Source organism: Ambystoma mexicanum, chromosome 6p (assembly GCF_040938575.1).
Source record: "Ambystoma mexicanum isolate Mex_15411 chromosome 6p, UKY_AmexF1_1, whole genome shotgun sequence".
NCBI classification, from domain to species: Eukaryota; Metazoa; Chordata; class Amphibia; order Caudata; family Ambystomatidae; genus Ambystoma; species Ambystoma mexicanum.
Window position 1 is genome coordinate 1,212,581,212 of NC_090935.1, and position 17,433 is coordinate 1,212,598,644.

The 17,433-nt window shown below is 47.2% G+C and overlaps 1 protein-coding gene across 1 annotated transcript in view; it reads right to left on the reverse strand.

Moving 5' to 3' along the window:
* QNG1 (Q-nucleotide N-glycosylase 1) overlaps nucleotides 1-14,035 on the reverse strand; it is a 401,288-nt gene extending 387,253 nt beyond the window's left edge. The window contains exon 1 of the mRNA XM_069625865.1: nucleotides 13,915-14,035. The gene's annotated coding sequence lies outside the window, so the exon portion shown is untranslated. The remainder of the gene's footprint in view (nucleotides 1-13,914) is intronic.
* Between the last annotated feature and the right edge of the window lie 3,398 nt (nucleotides 14,036-17,433).

The window sequence follows — 17,433 nt, forward strand, 5'->3', positions numbered from 1 at the left end:
AGGATATCTGTTTTATCTGCATTTAAACAGAGGCTGTTGGCTGCCATCCAAGTCTGGATGGCTGTGTATATCTTAGTTAGTGCCGCAGCATCTTGTTCGTAAATACCAGTTAGTGGGAGTAGGACTTTGGTGTCGTCGGCATAGTTAGTATAAGCTATGTAACAACGATCCAAGTAATTGAAGAGCGGGAGGGTGAAAATATTGTACAGCGTGGGAGCCATACAAGAGCCCTGTGGGACTCCACAGTGAATGGTAGTGGGGGAGGCACATGCAGAGTCTGAAAAGACTCATGAGTCGACCCTTTAGGAAGGATGCAACCCAAGCAATGGCTTGCAGTGAGAAGTGGGCATCTTTTTTTGTTGCAAACCAAGGATATCATGGTTGACAAGATCAAAGGCAGCGAACAAATCTAAGAGGAGAAGTGCTGGCTTGCCTTTGTCCATAATGTCGCCAAGTTGTATTTTGAGATCTAGTAGGGCGGATTCTTTCCCGTGTCCAGGTCAGAATCCGTATTGTCTTTTGCCTAGGGTGTGGTTTTCTTCCAAGTAATGCTGGATTTGTGTATAAGCAACTTTGTCCAGAATCTTGGGCAAGAATGGGACGGTGGTGATGGGCCTGTATTTGTTTGGTATTTCTGGGTCCAGTGTGGGTTTTTTTCAGTAGTGGGCGCACCCAGGCTTCTTTAAGGCTATCTGGCACAGTGATGGAGTTGAAGGAGGCGTTGATGAATGTCTTTAAAAAAGTTGCAAGTGTTTCTACACAATCTTTGACTAGTTTAACCGGGAAGATATCTCCTTTGCAGTTGGAGGGCCTGATTTTGTTGACAATCTCTATTACTTCGGACTCAGTAACTTCTCTAAATTTGAAGGGTATTATTGGGTTATTAGTGACCTCTTTTTAGGAGTGGGAAGTTAGCTTGATATGCAGAGTGAGATTTTTGTGGTGCTCCTGAATTCTTGTTTGCAGAAGCTCAATTTTTTTTAGCAGGGCAGTTTGTAAAAAGTTGCACCAAGTTTCATATTTTACAATCTCTTGAGATTTAGTGGCTGGGATGGATAATTCTTTGGAAATGGCGAAGAGCTATTTTGATTCAGAGGTAGCGTTCGTGATTCTGTCATTATAAGATGCAGATTTGGCTGTAATTATGGCTTTCTTGTATTGTGTGGCGAGCGTTTTGTAAGAGGATAGAGTGGATTCATTTGGGGATCCTTGCCATTTGGTCAAGGCTTTGCGTTTTTGGGTCCGGAGTTCTTTTAATTCTGCAGAGAACCAGGTATTGGAGCGTTTTATTTTTTTTGCTTTTTTGTTCTGTAGTGGTGCGATGAAATCGACCGCTGTGGTGATGGTGGTTTTATAATAATCCAATCCGCCAATACTGATGGGTCTGAGGAGGTTGGAAGGTTGATGGAAAGAGTATCTAGGTGGGGAGAATATTTTCTTTAGTGAGGTTTCTCGTACTTTAGCTAGTGCTGGGGGAATGGGAATGGGATTTTTGGGTTTGGTGGTATTGGTCGGGATAAGGAAGTGTATAAGGAGATGGTAAGATCAAGGGGTGGGGGTGATAGGGCTGATGTCAATATCACAGTTTGTGTCTGCTACACAGTCAAGGGTACGCCCTTTGCAGTGCGTGGGTGTGTGCATTTTTTGGTCGAAGCCGAGTTCTTGTAGAGCTAGGGCCAGAGCTTTAGATGGTCTGTCATTCTTGTCATTGAAGCCCAGATTGAAATCGCCTAAGGACTGTTTTAGTGGTTGTTTTGAGGTTTTCAGCTAGGAGGTGGATAAGATTGTCATGGAAATCTGCTATAGGGCCTGGAGGACGGTAGGCTAGATTGAAGGGGAGGGTGGTGTTGGGGGATAGGGCGATCTTAACAGCAAGGGAGTCAGTATTCTCTCCCAGATTTTAAGGGCTTTGTCTAACCTCTAGGTGGTCCTTGACTATGAGGGCTACTCCCCCACCTACGGTTGTGAGTCTATCCTGCCTAATAATGGTGTAACCTTGCGGGAGGGCTAGAGAGGGCAGGACCAGCAGCACTGTCTAGCCAGGTCCCAGTGCTGGCTAAGATGTCAAGGTCAAGATTAGTGTTGAGGTCATGGATTTCTGTGGCATGTGCTGGGAGGGATCTGGCGTTGATCAATGCACATTGCAAGATGGTGGGAGCTAGGATTTCTTTGGTTTTGCTATCCGCTACGTGAGTGGTCAGGAAGGTTGGTGGGACCTTGGGCACAATGGGTGAGAGTTGAGCTGTGGCAGACTTAAGTGCGTCTGTGGTATGAGAGGTGCTGAGGTGGGTCTTAGGTGGGTATCTGTAGGGGAGATCTAGGAGTTTGTTTCTAGTGGTGACGGATCTGAGGTGTTTTGTTGGTTTGGTGGTTTTTGGGCAGTTTTCTTGGGGGTTAGATTTGGTGAAGAAGGCGAGTAGGAAATGGGTTCGGGGGATGTTGGAGAGGATGGGGCGAGCAGTGGTGGCCATATTGTGCAGGAGCTGGTCGGTGGGCTGTTGTAACCTGAGTTATGGTGAGGGCTCTAGGATTAATGTTGGCTAGATGGGTGAGTGGAGCCCGAGAGGTTAGCTGGCAGCCAGAGGTAGACACGCTAGGGTAGTTGAGCGACTAATTACAGCACATATGGTAGCAACATTAGCTCAGTGGCACCCGGTGGGTTTAAGAGCAGGGGAAAGCAGCAGCATTTGAGTAGCTTGTTAGCAGGGGATTTCTCACGGGGCAGCAAGCAGCGAGTGACAGGAAATGGGTAGATAGCCTGCTGGTACAATATGGTTGTTGTGGTTCAGGCGGGATACCATGTGCAGCCGGGCCAGGTAATGAATAAACAGTTCAGCTAGAATGCAAATGTCAGGTAGCAAACGAGATGCACAGAGCAGGGTGGCACAAGTAATGCATTAACAGTGCATATAAAATGTAAATGACGAAGATCATGTGGGATATAGTGGGCACATGTATTGTATTGGTACGTTGGTGCGCCTGGTGGCGTTGGCCACGGGTGGGCAGACCGCAAGTATCTGGAAGCCTTAACTGGGTGCTAGACCAGGACAGTTTCAATAGGGGCTGCAGTAAGGCATTGTGGCAAACAGTACAATGGTGAACAGTACGTGGGTTGGTTTCACGTTAGCGTTAGCTTTGTTGTTGTGGATGGGAGGATGGCAATGTTACAGTTGGGCTTACATCACACTCATGGAGCCTGGGGTCGTAGAACCAGCAAAATGACTGGCCGACGGCACGTCCGGCTGCGGTACGCCAGCTTCCGCCTGCTGGCTTAGCAAATCAAATTTGGCTGTGGCCTGAGCCAATCAGGGTGTGGCGACAACGGGGCAGTGAAGAACACCTAGACTGGTGTTGCAGGGGCGGCCATCTTTAAATATCTTGCTACGTTCAACTTAAAAGAATGTGCACAATTAAATGCATCAGAGGGTGCTTTCAAATGAAGTACAGTTGATGTAGCAGAGTGGCTTTCATAGGCATTCCAGCACCACCCTCACATGCTATGGTTGATGGTGTGAGGGCATCGCACGTCTGCGTGATAATGCACAGCGTTCAGCCCTGGAAGTGGTTAATGAGATTTCGGTATGCTTTTATGGGGCATCAAATGACCACTGTACTAGTTTCAGAGCACCTCAGTTTATCCATGCAGTGGCAAACTGTGCCCCCAGCAGAGGTATCCAACTTTAGTCTGATGGAGGAAATAAAATGATCAAGGGAAAGAGGAGGATTGGGGTGAGAAAAATAGACAGTTTGGATGCAACTCTCTGACTTATATTACTACGAGTTAATTTTGCCCACCATATGTGATAGATTGCGTGGCAGCTGTGGTGCAGAGGAAAGGTTACTAAGGGTTACGTCATCACGCAGTGTCGAAAATAAAAGGCCGGGAAGCCCACGAAAACGGGAGTCCCGAGGTCATCCTTTAACCTGCTGTCTGTGTGATCTGTCCACTCGGGTGGGGCCAGCACTAGTGTGTAGTGCGCCAGGCTTCCTCCCTTCAACATCACACTGGTGATGAAAAGTGGTGGTCCTAGACCCTGCTTTTAGCAGCACCTGAATCACAGGCAGCAGTGCCACCATTGGCTGCAGTATGACACTGCGAGGCGAGCGCTGCCTCCAGCCAGCAACGCAAGAAGTGTAATTCACAGCAGAAAGCTGCGTTGCAAGGACCATGCAAGTGGTGTGGTAGACCCTAGCACCGAGAAGAACCGTGTCCGGCCATCGCCACCACCTGCCGGAAGTGTGACAAGCTCAACCATTTTGCCCCAGTCTGCCTAAACTCCAAACCAAGACCAGACCCCAGAAGGCCACCCTCAAGAGAAGACTGGAAATCATAGCCAAAGCACCATCGAGAGCGATGACAGCAAACAGTCAGATGAAGACACGCCGCCAAGACCACATACCACGCATTGGAAAAAGCCATTAAGAACATATCCACCTCATCTCAACGGTAAAGCCCAACAAAGGGGCAGGAAGACCCAAACGCAGAGGCCAGCCGACCTGCCTGTTGCTCATGAATGACGTGCCGACCAGAGTACTCATTGACACGGGCGCTACTGTAAATGTACTACCAGCAGGCCGATGCAAGGCAATACCGAGGAAGCCTCCGCTGCAGCAAAAGACCGTCCGACTCTATGCCTATGGGAGTAAAGCACCACTCCCGGTGAAAGGATCATTCGAAGCAACACCCACAATGGTGAAACCTGGCGCACAAGGTTCTATGTGGTTGAGGACGGCGTAGAAACACTGCTAAGCTGCCGAAATTGAAGCTGATCCACTTTGCATCCCAACTGCACCAACCAGACATTGATGCCCTTTTGGCCAAACATGCTAAATTATTCAGAAGGATGTCTGCCTGAAGAACCTGACGGTCGCGCTCCACATCAACCCCACCATCAAATTGAAGGCTGTTCGACACCGCAGAGTTCCTTTTCATATGCTGGCGGGAGTAGAAGCGGAGCTCAAAAAGCTAGAAGACCAGCGGATCATAGAAAAAACATCAGTACCCACCCCCTGGGTGTCCCCGATGGTGGTCACCAAGAAACCGAAACAACCCAATGCAGTACGCATCTGTATAGACATGAGGCTTCCAAACCAGGTGATTGGGCGGGAGCGGCACATCACGCCCACCATCGACAAGCTAATCGTCAACTTGATCAGGGCGATGGGCTTCAGCAAACTCAACCTCAGCTCCTGCTATCATCAGATCCGGTTGGCAAAAGAATCCAGATACATAACTTTCTCGTTGCACTTAGGGCTCCGGAGATATCGCAGTCTAAATTTGGACATCTCGTCTGCGGCAGAAGTTTTTGAAAACGAGATCTGCCGAGTGCTACAAGATCTACCTCGGGCCACGAATATCAGCGATGAAATCCTTGTGTACGGACGCTCAGAAGAGGGACACAACACCCGGTTGGCCGCAGTGCTAGCCCGACTCGAAGAATCAGGACTGACGCTACACACTGAAAAATTTGAGTTTGGCAAACCGGTGCCATCTTTTTTTGGATACGTGTTCACAAAAGGAAGGGGTCTCGCATGACCCAGCCAAAGTAGCAGATGTGCAAAACGCCCAGCCACCAAGCACAGCAACAGAAATATGGAGCATCATGGGCATGGCAAACTATTGCAGCTGGTTTATACCCGACCTGGTGACCATCACAGCCCCCCTTCAGGACCGAATGAAAAAAAGACACTCCATTGGTATGGGGGCAATGACACGCACACAAGTTCCAGCGTATAAAAGACACTCTTACGACCACTACTACAATGGCTTTTTTAACATGACCCACAAAACAGAACTACTGATAGACGCCAGCCCTGTGGGATTGGACGCCATACTCACCCAAACAGACCAGGATCACGCATGCCATCGCGGCAACCATTAGCGCACTAACCTAGACTGAGCAGAACTATACACACATAGAGCGAGAGGCCCTTGCCATCCTACGGGGGTGTTGGCACTTCAGGTATACCTCTTAGGGCACCACGCAACGGTCTATACCAAGGATCGAAATTTAAGGTAGCTGGGAGCTATTTAGTTCCTGCTTGTAGCACAGAAAAGCCTGTTTCGCTTCCCAACAACAGCTACCAGGAGCTAGCTTTGGCCCCCCATGCTATCTGATGCAGAACAAACACGTATGTGAATTTAACTGTGTTTAAGACAATCTGTTCACAAACATTAGGACACATCTGTACAACATTGAAGGAAGAAGCGGTCATAAATAATGGACACATTTATAATACATTATGTAGAACTTAATTTGCAATGCGCTATGTACCAGCTCATCACTCCTTAGTGGTAGCTCCTTGTTACTGTTTAATGCTGAGTTCCTTTTAGCTCCTACTTATCCAATCCTAATTTCGACCCCTGCTATACAGACCACAAGCCACTCGTGCCAATCTTCAAATGATCTGCCCCCACTCGCCAGCGAGGCTGGAACGATTGATGCTCCATTCACAACCATTTGACATCGAAGTGGCCTACCGAGCAGGCAGAGACAACCCTGCCGGCTACCTCTCGCAACACCCACGGCCAGGCACCCGAGCAGAATAAGAGGCAGTGGTGGAGACAGACAAACATGTCTGTCATGTGGTTGCATGTGCCTGTCCAAATCGCATGAGACTGGAAGGATACAGAGCGAGACAGAACAGGACGTATTCCTACAACAAGTCATGGACTCGATCCGATCGGCGGACTGGAAGAACTTTCTAGCAGCGACGACCCACAGTACACCGGCAGTGCAAAAACTAGCTTTCCATCTCCCCGGAAGGGATTGTCTTGAAAGGCCACTGCATCGTCCTGCCAACAGCCCTAGAAGAACGAACACTCACTAGCCCATGAGTGCCATCAGAGCATCACCAAAACGCAAGCGTTACTCAAGTCACGCATGTGGATACCAAACATGCAGCAAAAAGTGTTGGACCCAGTGGGGTCCTGTGCCGCGTGCCAAGCATCCCAACGACAAAGCCCGCCAGAGACCCTTAAAAAAAACAAACGCAGTCGGGTGAGTTGGGACGCAATCAACGTAGAATTCTGTTCAGTCGCAAACGAGGCATACCTACTTGTAGCAGTGACGAGTTTAGCAGATATACTTAAGTGGCACCGACGCAATATCAGTCATCACAGCACTCGAGAAAATGTTTGCCACACACAGCATACCCAACAAACTTAAGAGCGACAACAGACCCCCCACATTCAAAGGGTGAGAATTGCAAGGGTATTTGGACAATCTGAACATCCAGCACCACACAGTCACCCCCTACTGGCCTCAGGCGAACAGTGAGGCAGAATGCTCCATGGCCTCACTGATCTAGGTAATCCGCATTGCCAAGGACCAACAAGCACCGTGGCTGCCGGAGGAATATCGATTCCTGGGGATCTACTGGCAGATGCCACACTCATCAACTCACACATGCCCAGCAGCTCTCATGTTCGGGGGCCCCCATCCAAGTGGGGCTTCCCATACACCCTAGCTGGAACACACCAAGCGTAGACCATGAATAAATTGAAGAAGACAAGCATGGAATGAGTGGAAGAGTCAGGCCTGTCGAGCCGTACACAGACACATAACCCGAGTGGACACAGTACTAGTTAAGGAGCGGTCTGATCCGACAAAGCTAACTTTGTCTTATGAACTGATACTGTGGACAGTGGTCGACAAGGACCACAGGATGGTGACGGCAAAGAGAGGCCAAGAGACGGTAACCTGGAACGTATCCCACTTCTGGCAGGTATCGCCAACCCTATGGAGGGAAGAATCGCTACCTGCCAAGGCGATAGCCAACCAAGGAGATTCCTCAGAAACACCTGGATAACCGAGGTACAGCAACGAAGAAGTCACCACCACCAGCATGCAGTCCCTGAGTCAAGAACCCCATCCATGAATCCAGCCCCGAGAGGCTAGAGACTCGGGGCGTGTATCCAAGTATTCACTGAGAGAAAGGCCACAGCCCTGGTCTAAAAGGATGACTTTAGAGACCATCCTGGGGTCATCTGATGATCATCGAACTACACTAGAAGTCATTCCCACATCATTAGACGTCATCACGCTGTTAAAGTCATCAGCAAATATCTCAGAATGGTGGATGATGATTAGGGGATGAGCTTAGGATGACTTAATGAATATACTAACATTATCCACATTTTAGAAAACTCTTTGTTCCTGGTGCTTTTAGGATGACCTACTGATCACTTCAAGAGATTGCAAGTTTGTCCCTGATGATTTGGGGATGATTCTGGGGTGACCTGCTAATTACTTAAAGAGCATTGCCATGAAACATGTTTGTTCTTGATGATTTGGGGATGACTTACTGTTTACTTCAGAACATTAGAGTTTGTAGGATGATATGCGGACCAATACAGATTGTCATTCTGCTTTTGCTTAGGTGCACTTATGCTGAATGGTGCCCCACTGTGGCAAGTATAAAGCTTGGGACTATGTTGGGCCAAAGTGGAAGCCAGAGGCCTAAACATAGCATGCACCTGTGAGAATCCTTTGCCATCCCAGTCAAAAGCAGGCAACCATCACCCTCACAAACCCCAATGTGGCATGGATAAAGCCTGAGACTATGTTGGGCCAAAGTGGAAGCCAGAGGCCTAAACATAGCAGGCACCCCCTGGGTGAGAATCCTTTGCCATCCCAGTCAAAAGCAGGAACCAAGCACCCTCACAATCAATACATTTCCATGCTGACTTGTTAGGGAAGAATTGGTGTTGTCCCACTGTGTGAGACTACACAACACATATCTGCTTGGTATAAGGTAAGCCCACCTTTTGGTATAGGTCTGAACTACACAAGTTGGCAGTGTGACTGAGCAGCCAGGCCTATCTCAAGATGGATACCTGTGAGATGTAGAGCTGTACAAATGAAATCTGTAAATACAAGTAGCCAAGTAACACTTACACTCAAGGTTTCAGTTATAAATAGTTATTTATTTAATTAACATAATTTTCTAAATAAGCGTTCTTTAGAAAGGCAATTCATGTAACAATGTAAATATACTTTTAAATTACTTTTCAGAATCAGAGCAAGTTAGTGGATAATCTTTGGATTTGCTTCATACACAATTGCTACACCGTGGGGTGACTTAAATCACAAGGACAGTAATGGCATTTATATATCACACTAGTTATACTTTGCAGATTCTGAGGTTGCAGAAAGGAGAGGTTTAAGGAAGGAAAAAGGTTAAACAGGTTCTCAGCATATGTGAGGACAACAAAATCTTCCAATGAAATCTAGACAAGCCTTTCCCAGCAGTAACATCCTAAAACAAGTTACCACCTATGAGGGACAAACCATATCAAAGTCAGTGGGCTAGAAGAGTCTGCGGGGACCCAGGACAGCCAAAGTCAATTTGAAACAGTCTATGGAGCTGAGACACTTCTTAGAATCAAAAGTCTTGCACAAAGTTAGAGAGTTTTTTAGAAAATCACTTGTAGGGTCACAAGCTGTGAAAACAGAGTTGGAATCAACTCTAAAAGTAAGCCACTGCAATTCCTAAATGAGAAAAGCAAGGCTAAAAGACAGTGAGGTAAGTACCCTAAATCTAAACAGTACCTCTGGTATGAATGAAGAAGAGTGGTCCAGCTGGCTTCTGTCCTGCTACAGCGTTGCAGACCCCGTATTCCTGAGTATTAGTCGTGGGGACAAGAGGGAGGACATCTGTAGGGCTCCTGCGGTGGTACTTCGGAGGTTGTTGGCGGCTATGGGCTCTTTTCGGTTCAGCAGCAGTTTGCGGTTTCAGCGCTTAGTAAACAGCACTGTTGTGGATCTCTGGTACTGGTTGGGCTTCCTTCACTCCTTGGATCTGGTGAGGGGACTCTGGCTCTGGTCGTCCGGCTTCTGGAGGGTCCTTAGGAGACTCCTGGAGCTTCTAGCTGGATTTCAGACGTTTCACTCGACTACGGATTACTCGACCCATGGCACTTGGTTCTTGCAGCAATGAAGAAGTACAGCCAGGCAGGAAAGATGGTCCAGTGGAGTTCGTCTCTGGGTTAGTTGGTCCCATTAACCCAAGGGAAGAAGTCCATTCTGGAGCTTCTCTGTCTGAAAAGGGAGTTTCAGCACAGCAGCAGGGCTTCACTGGGCAATTCAAAGGTCCAGCAGGATGCAGCAAGCTTCGTTCACGGTTTCTTCGTCGGACGTTTCTCCCAGTGGTCGACTCTGCCTCTAGTCCCAAAACCCTCGCCTTTTCAGCAGGTTTCTCCCATTCATGCACAGCCTACGCTGTCAATCACACATCAAGGTCGCTGTCCTGAAAGGGCAGCCAACCAGCCATTCAGGACTGGTTGCATTCAGGCATTCCCAGAGACAAAGGAGAGGGGAGTTTCGGGACCCTCCCTCATATCCTGTCCTTCCAGACACACCGGTGCCAGAGGCGGGACTCAGGGCTGAAGTACGCCAAAGGCAAGACAAACAAAGTGCATCAATCTATTTGACGCACAGAGTAAAACTCAAGAAAGACCTCACAAACAGAAAATGGCAAAAAAAGAAGACAGGGGCCGTTTTGATAAAATGGTCACCCTTGGGGGCTATACTGCAGCTGAGGGTTCAGCCTGCGGTAGAAAACCACAATGGTAGGAAAAATGAAACCACTGCCACTAGTCATTTAAAAGTAGTGAGGGCAACATACAAATGTTACATGAGAATGTAGGATAAGGGGCTTCTAGGTAACCCCCAAGTACTCCACATAAGATAAAGAGAAAAGGTAAGTAAAGTCATTTTCACTTTACTATTCTTCGGAACAGTAGTTCACATAAGAAAAAAGTATTTTAAACCTTATGAAAAATATAAAGGATTTCTCAGTGACACTGCACTGAAGTTGATGTGTGTCACCATACAAAAGGTAGATGCATATGGAGTTTGTCAGACTCCCAAAACTGTGAAAACACATAATCCAAAGGTCAAAACACATGATGAAGTGGGAAAAGGGTCTCACTCACTACAGGGTTAAAATTAAAAGGTCCTACAGTCCAGCAAAAGAGCTGGGGAGTCTCTAAGGTTGAAGGGAATTAGCACAGAAATCAGAATTCGTACTAACATGACTGCACCAATGTATGCCAGTATTCACATGCACTCCTTCACACAATATTCATGTTTGCTTTGCGCAAAATCCAATAATCAACAACCATAACGAAAAGTACCCCCAGGATAAAAAGAAAATGATCCAAAAAAGAAAGAGGCAATAAACAAACAGAACCACAAAGTCCCATCAACTACCCACAACCTACCAAATACAAGCAACAACAAACCACAAACATCAAAGACTAAACCCAAAAGACCATGAAAAACACCAATCGAAAGAGGATGCCCACTAAGGAACACAACCCACTCATCATGCCTCGCCACAAGAGAGACAAAAAAGCCAGAAAAGACAACAGAAATAATAAGAAATCCCAAACCACTCGGGAAGGCACAGACCAGCATGATCCCACAACCCCAAAAAACGTGACAAACCTCTGAGATGGCCCAAGGAGACAGAAAAATAACAGAGCAAAAACAGACTACAATGCTCGCTACCTGTCCACATACAACGTGGTAAACAAAAACAGCACAGCAACAATGAATCAACAGCCAACAAGCTTCACGAATACAGACCCAACCAGGACACCAAACGGATGACAACTAATAAACCATCCCAACCCGGTTTCCACCATGGACAATACCCCAACCAGAACAAGGAACAAATTGGAAACCATAACACTAACTCTACACCCCCTATATCACCAAGAATGGAACAACAGAGGGGTAGCTACCCCATTTACCACTCTGAAACGAACCAACCCTGCCATAAACCTTATCGGTCTACTCGACAAAGAGACTGACCAACAAAGAACCACCCCACCCAAAAGACTCAACCGGGAAAAACCCACCTGGAACGGAAACCCAACCAACAACACACCAGTCAGAACAAGCAATACTAACAACAACACAAAACGGAAATCCAGTAAACTACACTGCAGCCTCTTCAACATTAGATCCATGGCAAAACACTCAACAGAAACCAATGACCTCCTAAGCAAAGGAGGCACAGACGTGCTCTTCCTTACAGAAACCTGGCTATCAGACAACTATAAAGCCATCGTGAACGAAGCAATACCCGACAATTATAAATTAATAGACGCCAACAGAGAAAACCGAAGAGGTGGAATCGCAATTATACACAAAAAACACGCCTGAGCATCTCGAATCATCACAATCAACGCGGAAGACTATGAATCCCCCCTAATCAAGATAGAACTCAACAACCAATCCAACATTGTATTCCTACTGATCTACAGATCATCTTCTTACAAACCCAACTTTGCAACAAAACTAGCGGACGAGGCCGCCATGCTATCAACCCACCACGACAAACTAGCTGAAAGAGATCCCACCGATACAAACATAGATACAACAGAAGACACACTCAACAATTGGATCACCAAGGCCATTGACCAATTAGCACCAGCTAAAACATTCAACGCAACACCAAAAAAAACTGGCAGCAAAATGGTTCACAGAAGAACTGAAAAAACACCAAAAAAACAACCGCAAAATGGAAACAAAATGGAGAGAACAATACACCAGACAAGACTAAAAATACCAAAGACAACTCAAACTGTACAAAGCAACAGGCCTCAAAGCAAAAAAAAAAGCCTATGCCACAAGAATCGGCAAACAATTCACAGAAAGAACTCCATCACCCCTACACAAACACTTTGTGAACGTCACTTACACCAGAGCAGGGTGTGTGTAGTAGCTGCACAGCAGTTACTGCCTCTGCGGGCATTATCCTGCGCAGGTATAATTATATATGTAGTCACTTACACCTGAGCAGGGTGTGTGTAGCAGAGGCGTAGACAGGGTAGAGCCTGAGCGAGCAAGGCCCACCCAAAATCTAGAAATGCCCACTCAGAAACACTGGGTGGGCATATACATATGTTAATGTCACTGCAGTGGGCCCAACTACATCAGCTTTAGACCCCACTTGTTACACAATCTTGGCTACGCCTCTGGTGTGCAGTAGCTGCACAGCAGTTACTGCCTCTGCTGGCATTATCCTGCGCAGGTGTAATTATAGATGTAGTCACATGCACCAGAGCAGGGTCTGTGTAGTAGCTGCACAGCAGTTACTGCGTCTGCAGGCATTAGTCTGCGCAGGTATTATTATATACGTAGACACTTACACCAGAGCAGGGTCTGTGTAGCAGCTGCACAGCTACTGCGTCTGCGAGCATTAGTCTGCGCAGGTATTATTATATATGTAGTCACTTACACCAGAGCAGGGTCTGTGTAGCAGCTGCACAGCAGTTACTACGTCTGCGGGAATTAGTCTGTGCAGGTATTATTATATATGTAGTCACTTACACCAGAGCAGGGTCTGTGTAGCAGCTGCACAGCAGTCACTGCCTCTGCGAGCATTATCTGGCACAGGTATTATATATATATATGTATATATATATATAAAAAATGTACACCAAGAGCACGGTCTGTGTAGTAGCTGCACAGTTACTGCGTCTGCGAGCATTTTCCGGTACAGTTATTTTTATATAGTGGTGTACTATGGTGTAGTCACTTACACCAGAGCACGGTCTGTGTAGTAGCTGCACTGCAGTTACTGCGTCTGCGAGCATTGCAGAGCCTGAACCGTACCGTAAATGAGCTTCGGAGCAGCTATTGTGTCTATAATACCAACAACAGGCTGCCCCGTGTAATTTCAAAACCAGATGTTTAGAAAATCACGTACTTACAATATTTAGTTTCAACAAGTGATAAGTACAATACAAGGAATTACAGCTTCAACGTGCATTGTTAGAGGTTGCAAAAAGGCTCCTCTTAACAATATAACAACAAAGGGGTGAGAACGTCTAAGTTGATGGATGCTAAATGAAATGCATATAAAATTCACTACAAGAGCTGGATCGCACGCACTCACCAGATGCTGCCTGGAAACTGGACATGCGCGTTTCGTAAAGGGTAGTGTCCAGTTCCCACTTCATCACTTGGGCTGCTCTGCATTACGTGGGTTTCAAAGTCCGCTTCATTACGTTAGTTTCAAAGTCTGCTTCATCACGTGGGCTGCTCTGCATCACGTGGGTTTAAGCGTTCACATCATCATTTTTGCACGAGCTGGAAGGCAAGGCGTTGCAAGAGCGATTCCTCCTTTGCAAAGCAGATTTCCTATTGTTGATTGTTATTTGGTTTCTGGTAAGTCTTAAAGTTATCTCATGTTGATTGTTACTTTAATGCAGAGCGGCAATATTGGGAAGGGAGTATTTCTGTGTATTTTGGTGGTTTATAATGTGCATCAGGGGTGAGATTTACTCAAAATACAGGCGGATTCAGTTTTGTTTCGTTATTTCAGTGTATTTTTGGGATATGTAACGTGCATCACGGGTGAGGCAATATTGGGGAAGGGGTATTATGTATTTTGAGGGTTTGTAGTGTGCATTGGTTGAGATTTACTTAAAGTACAGGTGGATTCAGTTCGTTTTGGGGTTTTCTCATGCAGATGTGCGACTTGTGTTTTATGGAGTGGGGATGGGCACAGTGCGTTCCTCCTTTCCCTATGATATGATATGGCATTTATAACGCGCCTATACACAAGTGTTTCAAGGCGCAACGAGGCAAGGGAGGACGGACAACGATCCTACTAGGCCAGGTGTCATTCAGATCGCGCAACTGCGTGGGAAGGGGGCCGGGACAGTGCAGTACATGGCAAAGATGATAACAATAACTAAGTAGCAGCCAGCATGTGGCAAGTGCTTGGATAAGTGCAGACAACAGGTGTCAAGGGCTGGGACGGGGACTGTAGGGGTAGGGAGGCGGGGAGGCTGTTCCAGAGGGAGGCACCAGCCGAGGAAAGAGATCTACCACCAACTCGTTGCTTGGAGAAGTATGGGACTTCCACTGTACCAGTGAACAGTACAACAAACAGTTACCCTCCCCACTGGAGAGGGAGGGAGGGGGTTGGAGGATTTGGTATGTGCAGCAGAAGGGGATATGTGTCTTACGCAGAAAGACACATTTGGGTATGAATTTCTAGCATAACTGTTCAGTTATTTATTTCTCCTGCACGGGGGGCGATTTGGCATTCCCCGGGGAGGGGATTTTTCATTTACCCCTTTGCAAAGTGTGGAAGAGAAGGCTAAACGGAGGCTTTGTATTGCTTTCATTATCAATCACACGTTTAAAGTCCCTATGAGACCCAATAGCAATTGTGTGTTTGTTTAAAAGTTTGCTGATACTTTCTGAAATGCCTTTACGGCTTAATGAGGTGTATCTGTTACGTCGTCTGACGTTTTCACGTGGGACGTCTACTTGCATAGGAAGAGAATAGATAGGAAGGAGCGCTCCACGCCGTGCACGGGCGTGTATTTATTTTTTATTGTGCATTTATAATTATTCATCTCAGAGAAGTGCCAGGTATATTTAATGATGATAATGATATTTTTATTTATATTACGCTCATACACAGGTGTTTCAGAGCGCGGCAAGGCAGGGGAACGGCCGAATGGGGGAGAACAAAAAACGCTGATGGGTTTGTTTTTCATATTTTGATTTTAGTTGCACCAACAGCGGATCTGTGTGTGTCTTTTTGGCTGGTATCCCCGTCCTCGGCTCCACCCACCCCCAAACAGAAGTGGTTTATGGCCGTGCCGCACACGCCGAGAGAATTTCAGGGCAGATTCGGCTGCCAGCAGCAAGTCGGGTTGTACCGCCATCTTCACCCTTATCCAGTGGTAGAAATTGAAAACATTTGGTGGGAGGTCCCACAAGGGCTGGGGTGAGGCAGAGTTGAAGGGGCAGTGCCCAGAGAGGTGGGGTGCTCCCCTCTGAAAGCAGTTGGGTGGCTGCCTCGTGTGGGATAGTTTCAATGATAATAGGGGTATTTATTTATTCATGCAATGTTTGACGCCTTCCTGTATATTTATTTTTTTATGCAAAAGTATCCGACAAACTTTGCATAAATAAATGAATACTCCGGGTCCATGTATCTGACAAACATTGCATAAAAAAATAAATATACAGGAAGGCGTCAGACATTGCACAGGGTCACCAGAGGAAGTTACAGTTTGCTTTTCCTGCAGCTGTGACCCGTATCAAAGTCCTGCTTTGTACACGTAGGGGGCGGAGCCATCAGAGCGCTCACTGCGGCAATTAGCTGCTCTGCACCCCTACTCCGTGCCGCCGCTGGCTCTTTCTTTTCTTTCTTTTTTTTCTAAAGTAACCCAGCGCAGAGCATGGGTTTGGGGTTTGCGACAGCTGACTCTGGCCGGATCCTGCGATCCGGCTACACATCTGGTGGCAGATCTCGGATCCGACGAGAGCCGGCCCAATGACCAGCGCTGCCGTTATCTGCGCAACACGACTTTCACTGTTAAAACAGCAATGAACTCACTACAACGGCATGCCGTTCCCTTGGTATGATTTCTTTAACTTTACTGCCTTTGTGGTGACGCCAGCATCTTATTGCCTGGTAAGGGATGCCGCTTCTCGGCTCAGACGCCACACCACAGTTGGAGGGAGTGCCGGGAAGCAAGCGTTTCAGGCCTTTGTCGGTCCCTCTGCTTCCCTCTCCCCATTTGGACCCACGAAGACTAACGCGTGGGGAAAGGTGAGCAGGGGGGCTGGATCACTGCAATGCTGGTTCCCCCTGCGCCCCTCTCCCTCTGTGCCCCCACCTTGCTTGGCCATGGGGGAAGAAGAAGCGAGCAGCGACGGAAGCACGCATTGCCAGTGTTGTATGATATCCAGCTCGCCCACGGCAGATTGCTGGCCTCTCCAGCAATCTGCCGTGGGCTAGCCAGATATCGTACAACACCGGTCCCCCCTGCTTTGGCTGTCCCTCTGCCTCGTCACCCCTTTGGTCCATGGGACAGCGCTGGCCGGGTCCGAGATCCGGCATCAGATGTCTGGCCGGATCTCGGGACCCGGCCTGCCTCAGCCATAACCATGTTTTATCAAGCCCTCAGCTTTGCAGAGGGAAGCTGGGGGCTCTGTGACCTAATCTAATCAGTGCTCCTTTCCCCAGCCGTCCCTTGCGCATTTCCTGGCTCTGGTTGCTCATCCCGTTTGTTTTTTCTGTCCTGAAAGGGACACCACGGAAATCAATGGGCCATGAACATCACTGTTGCGGGGAGGGGTATGGTCACTGTTGAAAGCAGTCATTCTACATGCTGGACACATTATTGTTCAAATGTGCATTTTAAACATTCAAAGGAAAAAAGTAATTTCCAAACTCAAAAACGCTGCTGAAGCTTGCGTTCACTAGTTTTCTTTGAGGTGCTTATTTAAAAAAAATATATATTATTTTCCCTGAGCACCACACAAATACAATTTGTGTGCCCCTTGCTTTGTGTTTTATCACAGGTTATATTCATAAAGATGTTATGTTTACAAATAAATGCTTCCATTGTGCTGACAGCAGTTATTAGGAAATTTAAACTGGGTT